The sequence below is a fragment of the Tupaia chinensis genome, unplaced genomic scaffold, assembly GCF_000334495.1.
Source record: "Tupaia chinensis unplaced genomic scaffold, TupChi_1.0 Scaffold000212_1, whole genome shotgun sequence".
NCBI classification, from domain to species: domain Eukaryota; kingdom Metazoa; phylum Chordata; class Mammalia; order Scandentia; family Tupaiidae; genus Tupaia; species Tupaia belangeri.
In genome coordinates, this window is record NW_006159687.1 from 1,725,058 (window position 1) to 1,733,054 (window position 7,997).

General features: G+C 44.8%; 1 pseudogene; it reads right to left on the bottom strand.

Annotated features, from left to right (window-relative positions):
- LOC102495960 (heat shock protein HSP 90-alpha pseudogene) overlaps nt 1–7,027 on the bottom strand; it is a 10,833-nt pseudogene extending 3,806 nt beyond the window's left edge.
- Between the last annotated feature and the right edge of the window lie 970 nt (nt 7,028–7,997).

Here is a 7,997-nt window from a genome sequence, read left to right on the forward strand (position 1 = left end):
TGTGGTTGTTTTTTTTTTTTTACCTTCTTTTCATTTTTTTTTTTTTTGGAGAGGTTTTTGCTATAGGGCACGTGCACTTACCAGCCAGACAGAGAGAGACAGAAAGACAGAAAGCAGGACATCACCCCCCAGGGGGAATGGTCACGCCGCAATCCCTTCTCCTCCATTCTCCTCTTGGGATTTTGGGCACACACGCACATGCGCCCGGCGTGAGTTTAAGCCACCGGGTCCGGGACGCAAACCGCAATTGACTACATGGGAGTTCAGCAACATAGCCATTACGCTAACAGCTGGTCCCATTTTTTTTTAACTTCTTAAAGACTAAACAAATAAAGCTGGAACTGTATAATGAAGCCCATGTGCCATCACCACACAGCTTCGGCACGAACACCCTTACTCCATCTAAACCCTGTGTTTCTCCCCGCCTTGGTGTTTTCATGCAAATCCCGGAAGGAGAGAGACAAACAGAGGAGCTGTGAGCCTGCACACACATGTGTCTGTGCTTCTCAAGCCCCCAGGCCTGTGACTCAATCTGTGTAGTAGGCCATGTGGGATCCAGCTGCCCTAAGCACCACACCACTGGCTGGCCCAACAACTGGGCCAAAATTCTTTAATACTATAAATAACTAGTCAATGTTTAAAATGTCAGTGGTCTCACACAAATAGACTCTTGTTTTTGTAGTTCATCTGAAGCAGTACCTAAATGGGGCTCACACATCTCGATGTCCTGAGGAGTCTTCTGGGTCTCTTTATCTCTAGGTTCTCTCTCTCCATCAGTGTGATTTACTTGTTGAAGAAATGGGGTCATTTGACCTGCAGAGTTTCTCAGTCTGGATTTGTGGCTTGCAACTCTAAAGTGCACTTGTCTTCTGTCTGTTTTTGCTCAAGTTGGTATTTGAATTTATTTATTTAGAAAGATTTTTTTGCTATAGGGTGCTTGTGCTCTCCAGAGAGACAGAGAGAGACAGAGAGAAATCATCCCCAAGGGTGGATGGCCACACCATAATCCTTTTTTCTCCATTCTCCTCTCAGGATTTTGGGCACATATGCACATGCCCCTGGCATGAGTTTAAAGCCACCAGGTCTGGGTTTCAAACCACTGTTGAGTACATGTGAATCCAGCAACATGACCATTATGCCATCTTCTCGTCCCTGGTGTTTAAACTTAAAGACTTGACTAGATTCAGACTAACATTTGATTTATTTTGGCCAGGATGATTTGATAGGGGGTGGTTGATTCTCCCTTTTCGTGATGTCAGCAATAGTTGACAATTTTTGCCTAGACCCATTAATTTATGAGTAGCTCAAATTGGTGATACACAAATGTTATTCATTCTTTTTGAGTTGTTATATTGTTATTGTATACAATATGTATGTTTATTATCTAGACTCCTTCTACAAAGGGAAACTCATCATCTATTGAACTGCTACTGTATGCCTAGTGTTTTATATATAATATTTCCTAAATCAAAGGGTGTATAGCTGTCAGTCATGGTCCCATAAAAGTAATTCTTGGGGACCGGCAGATGGAGTAATGGTTACATTGCTGGACTCGCATGTAATAGACCATGGTTCGAGTCCCAGACCCAGTGGCTTAAACTCATGCTGGACATGTGTGCGTGCATACCCAAAACCCTGAGAGGATACAGGAGGAGAAGGTACTGTGGCATGGCCATCCCCCCTTGGGGTGATTTCTCACTTTCTGTCTCTGTCTCTCCCTCTGTCTCCCTGAAGGGGACATATGCCCTGTAGCAAAAATCTCTTTCTAAAAAAAGAAAACTAAGTAATTCTTAGGCATTTTCTATTTGGTTGTAATATTTCCCTTCCTCATTCTACCCTTGTCCTTCCCTTTCCTCTCTTTTCCTGAGTTCTCCCTTCTCCTCTGTGGGCTAGCGTCTGCAAGGACAGAGTTACGCATCTCTGCAAGGTCAGGAGGAGAGCTGGAGACCTGAGTACCCAGAGGCTACATTTGCCAGCGTTTCCTTTTCCGCTGGTCAAGACAACATAGCCGTTTCCCGGCAGCCGTTGCCACGTGCAGATGGACTTCCTGGTGATGCACCTGATCTGTCGGGTTTTACTGGAATCCCTGAGATGCGGAGAATAAAGCTCCTTCTAGAATTTATGCATTCGGTTTTAGAGTGACTCGTTACAGCCCTCGGCGCAGTTACGAGGTCTGCGAAGAGATCACAGAGCTAGCTGTTTTCAAAGTGCTCAGATCAGTGTTTTACTGCTACTTATACGGCACAACACGCCTCCCCACGCTGCAGTGAAGAACGATGCGATTTTTCTCACAAAAGTGCTCTCGGTCTACAAAATCCGGGGTACTTGAGAAGTCCGCTGGAACCCGGGCTTGCTGAATAGATGAGGCCCAGATGGGGCAGGAAGGGGCCTTTCGAGGCAAATTAACTTCGCAAGGATATCAGGTCGCCTCCAGGTCGCCTCCAAGGCCGGGGTGGCTCACCCACGTGTGTCCACCAGCTCGAGCGGAGAATTAAACTCCTTGGGGTGAGCCCAGTGCAGACAGTCTAGGGAAAGGACCCTGGAATGGAGACTAGGAGGCAGGCTTAGTTCAGGCCCTGACTTGACCACTTCCTTTTTTTTATTGGAGAGGTTTTCGCTATAGGGGCATGTGCGCTTGCCATACAGACAGAGAGACATAGAGACAGAAAGTGAGAAATCACCCCCTGGGGAGGGGGGGAATGGCCACGCCGCAATCCCTTCTCCTCCATTCTCCTCTCGGGATCTTGGGCATGCATGCACACGCGCCCAGCGTTGAGTTTTAAGCCACTGGGTCCGGGATGCGAACCGCCGTTGACTACGTGGGAGTCCAGTGACATAGCCATTACGCTAACTGCTGGTTCCCTACTTGACCACTTCCTAGGGAGGGTCTAGCTGAGGTTTGAATCTCTCCCCCTCAGTTTTCTTTATTCGGCAAACGACGATGAATCTAGCACATAGGCCCTCACCACAGCCCCGGCAGTGTTGTGAAAACCAAGATAATGCCAGTATTTTGAAAAGCTGAAAACCCTGTTCAAATAAAACATAGTCCGATCATAGTTTCTTTAGTTGTATAAAATAACTGTTAAGAAAAAAAATTTTAATTACATATCTTACCTTCTTAACACCTTATTTTAGTTTTTGCATATTATTTCTGGCCATTATTCATATAGCAAAATTTTACATGTTTGAAGTAATAACAGAATATTGGTTTATATTTTGCATTTGTAGCTTAGCATTTTATTATTAGCACGGTTGTGGGCTGCTGCATTATCTTTGTAATTATTGTTTGTGTGTTATATCCGTGGGTGAACATTTAAGCAATTTCACGTTTATATGTGAAGCTGCCAGCAGCATCTTCATGCTAAATCATTTCCTTAGCATAAATTCCCCAGGGTGTGATGACTCGGTAAAAATATATGGGTGTTTTTATGACTCTTAATAGATTTTGCCAAATTGCTTTCCATAGGCTAGGAACAATAACCTGACACCAACAATGAATGTATGTCATTTAAGATGATTGTTTTAAATCAATTATTCAACAGTCATATGTGAAGGCAGGTTCCAGAAGCCCTGTCTGCCAGGACTCGGCATGTCTGACTCACTCATTCATAAGAAATCAGCTAATAAATAAGAAGGCTGTGTACACGGACTCAAGAGTTCTTAGGATCTAGAAAAGCCGGCAGGTGGTTGTTGTAGGTGATGCTTGTCTGTTTAATTTTACAGACCTGGTAATATTTTTTCCAGTTTTCTGGAATGTACAGAGAACCAGCAAATACTGCATTATCTAGAATCTTTCATAAAAGCATACATAGAAGTCAGATTCTTTCTCCTTCTCATGCTGGTTTTCAGCACCTTTTTTTTTTTTTTTTTTTTTTTTTGCTTGAGGGCGCGGGGGCACATGCACTTGCCAGAGAGGCGTGCACTTGCCAGAAAGAGAGAGATAGAGAGACAGAAAGTGAGAAATCACCCCCCCGGGGGGGGATGGCCATGCCACAATCCCTTCTCCTCCATTCTCCTCTTGGGATCTTGGGCACACCTGTGCCCAGCGTGAGTTTAAGCCACCGGGTCTGGGACTCGAACTATGGTTGACTACATGGGAGTCCAGCGACATAGCCACTACGTCATCTGCTGGTCCCTACACCTTGTCTTTTACATTAAGGTCTTTGTTGCTCTGTTTTGTACTAATTTGGGGGCTGTTAGTTGGGTAGGTAATGCTTCACAAGCATGACTGAACCCTGAGTGGATATAAACGCATGTGATTTTAAGCTGTGGAACTGTAATAATACCCACCATCTGTGCTTATAGATCTTTAAGCTTTTCAAAGTTCTTTCCTGGGTTTTTCTCATTTGATCCTCACAGCCACTCCATGAGGTGGGCTGGGATCATGTTATCATCTCAGCTTGACTGATAGGGAAACTGAGGTATAAGAAGACTTGCCTGAGTGAATGTCACTTCTCAGGGTTGGAACAGCTGCCTGGCTCTCAGCTCCTAGCTATTTCACCTAGTTGTATAGTTTTCATTTTTTTTCTTGAAAACATATATATTATCAGAGGGAATAAGATAAAGTGTTGAACACATATGTAAATTGTTCTACAGGCAGAGCTTGATCTACTTCTTCCGTGCATGACATGCCATCCTCTCCTTTGAGGGGTGGTGTTTCTTCATTGTTATCATCATCAGCAGGGTCATCTTCATCAGTACCCAGACCAAGCTTGATCATCCTGTAGATTCTGCTAGCATGTGTCTGGGGATCTTCCAGACTAAGCCCAGAAGACAGAAGTGCGGTTTCATAAACCAAGATGAGCAGATCCTTCAAAGACTTGTTCTTTTTTTTTTTTTTTTTGAGAGGTTTTGCTATAGGGTGTGTGTGCTCGCCAGAAAGACAGAGAGACAGATAGAAAGCGAGAAATCACTCCCAGGGGGGATGGCCGCGCAGCCTCAATCCCTTCTCCTCCATTCTCCTCTTGGGATCTTGGGCCCGCATGCACATGTACCCGGCATGAGTTTCAGCCACCCGGTCTGGGATTCGAACTGCAGTTGGCTACATGGGAGTCTAGCGACATAGCCAATACGCCAACTGCTGGTCCCAGACTTGTCGTTCTTGTTAGCCTCTGCCTTTTGCCTTAAGGTCTCCATAATGGAATGATCAGGGCTGATCTCCGGGGTTTCTGGGCAGCCATGTAACCCATTGCTGAGCTGTCTCTTAAGGCCTGTGCTTTCATGACTCTCTCCACATTTGCTGTCCGTACGTGCTTGTGACGACGCAGCAGGGGATGTTACCAACCGGTTTGAGACAACTACCTCCTCTGCTTTTTTTTTCAAGGTATCTTTCATAATTTTGCAAATGTTTTCAAACTTTGTTTTTTTTTCTCTTCCTGTTTCTTTTTCTCTTCTTCATCTTCTGGAAGTTCTAGACCCTCTTTGGTGACTGATCCTAAAGTCTTCCCCTCAAATTCCTTCAGCGGTTGGACACAGTGCTCATGGATAGGCTGGATCACGTAGATCACTTCTAAGCCGTGCTTCCGAAGACGTTCTCCGAAGGCCGAGTTAGCTCCTGGGCCTTGGTCTCACCTGTGATGTAATAGGTAAGCTTCCGGTTCTCCTTCATCCTGGTGCAATAGTCCTTCAGGGACACCATCTCATCACCAGAAGCAGGCGTGTGATACCTTAAGAGCTCTGAAAGTTTCTTACGATTTTGAGAGTCTTCATGAATTCCAAACTTCATATTTTTAGAAAACTGTTCACAAAACTTTTTGTAGTTGTCTTTATCTCCTGCCAGCTCAGTGAAAAGTTCTAAGCATTTTTGGACCAAATTCTTTCAGATAACTTTCAGAATTTTACTTTGCTGCAACATCTCACGGGAAATATTTAGTGGGAGACCCTCAGAGTCCACCATCCCACTAATGAAATTCAGATATTCAGGAATCAGCCCCTCACAATTGTCCATGATGAATACTCTGTGTACATACAATTTAATGTCGTTCTTTTTCTTCCTGTTTTCAAACAAGTCAAAAGGAGCACGTCTTGGAACCAAAAGAAGAGCTCTGAATTCCAGCTGTCCTTCACCTGAAAAGTGCTTCACTGCCAAGTGATTTTCGCAGATCAAGCTCTTGTAGAATTCGCCATCCTCTTCATTGGTCATACCCTCAGGATTTCTGGTCCAAATAGGTTTGGTTTTGTTGAGTTCTTCTTGATCAATGTACTTTTCTTTAATCTTTTTCTTCTTGTCACCATCTTTCTTTTCTTCTTCTTCTTCATCAGAACCAACAGCTTCTTCAATTTCAGGTTTGTCATCAGACTCCTTTTCTTTTTCTTTCTCTTCCTTTTCTTCAGCTTCTTCGTCACTGGCTTCTTTATCAAGCTCCTTCTCCACAAAAAGAGTAATGGGTAACCAATAAACTGAGAATGTTTCTTCACGATCTCCTTTATTCTTCTTTCCTCCAAGTACTCAGTCTGGTCTTCTTTCAGATGCAGGATAACCTTTGTCCCATGACCCATGGGTTCGCCTGTGTCAGTCTGAACCGCGAAGGAGCCCCCTGCAGAGGACTCCCAGGCGTACTGCTCATCATCATTGTTTGGTGATCACAGTCACTTTCTCAGCAACCAGATAGGCAGAATAGAAACCAACGCCAAACTGGTTTGGCGTTGCACCAGCCTGCGAAGCTTCCGTGAACGCTTTGGTCCCCGATGTGGTGATAGTGCCAAGATTATTAATCGAGTCGGCCTTGGTCATTCCAATCCCAGTATCCACTATGGTGAGGGTTCGGTCTTGTTTGTTTGGAATGAGATGAATATGCAGCTCCTTCCCAGAATCTAGGTTACTGGGATCTGTCAAGCTTTCATACCTGATTTTGTCCACCACATCAGATGTATTCGACATAAGCTCCCTCAGGAAGATCTCTTTGTTGGAGTAGAAAGTGTTGATGATCAATGACATCAACTGGGCAATTTCTGCCCGGAAGGCAAACGTCTCGACCTCCTCCTCCTCCTCCGTGGACTGGTCTTGGGTCTAGGTCTCCTCAGGCATCTTGGTGAAGGACTGCGCAGTATCCGTGCCACAGCAGCAATGCATGCTGAAGCAGCAATGGATGCTGAAGCAATGCATTGTATAGTTTTCAGACATACCCTTTCTGGTACTTGTCAATTAGCATTGAAAAAATACTCATTGTATATAATTAGCTTGTCTTTTAAGACAGCACTGTTGCAGAAGGGTATTGGCTTTTTCCTTGAAACGGGGTTAAGATGAAGGTCTTCTTTAGTTAGTGTAATGGCAGCCTCTACCATCTGCTGAGTGGCTAGCCTGTGCTGGCATTCCCTCCTGCTTTAGTCCCTATCACAACTCTGTGAAGTAGGCATTATCCCTCGCCCTGTCATAGGGGGAGGGAACTGCGGTTCAGAAAAGTGAAAACTGTTTCCAGTCTCATAGAGCAAGTAGCAGAGGTAGTTCTCGAACCCACACCTATCTCAAGTTGAATGCAATCCTTCACACAGCTTTTCACACAGCTATATCACACAGCTTTTCTCAAAGATCACTTTGCAAAATAGTTAATATAACATAAGTTAATTTTTTACTATAAAAGAAATTTGTCTTCACCAAACAGCACTTGGAAATGTAGAGAATTACATTTGGGGCTGGGTGGTGGTACAGAAGTAAGATGGGATGCTCTGAGGCTGACCACTGGGAAGGCGCAGGGCTCGCATGTGGAGCCCTCCTCTAGCCACTCAGCACACGCACGCCCATGGTCTAGGGCTGGCCGAGGCTAGGGTTGGCCAGTGATGCCAAGACCTTAGGGGGTGCTGCCTCTGGTTCCTCTCTTTCTCTTTCTTGTGGAAGAAATAAACTAAAGTAAACTTTTTTTTTTTTTTTTTGGAGAGGTTTTTGCTATAGGGCGCGTGCGCTCACCAGACAGACAGAGAAAGACAGGGAGACAGAAAGCAAGAAATCAACCCCCAGGGGGGATGACCATGCCGCAATTCTTTCTCCTCCATTCTCCTCT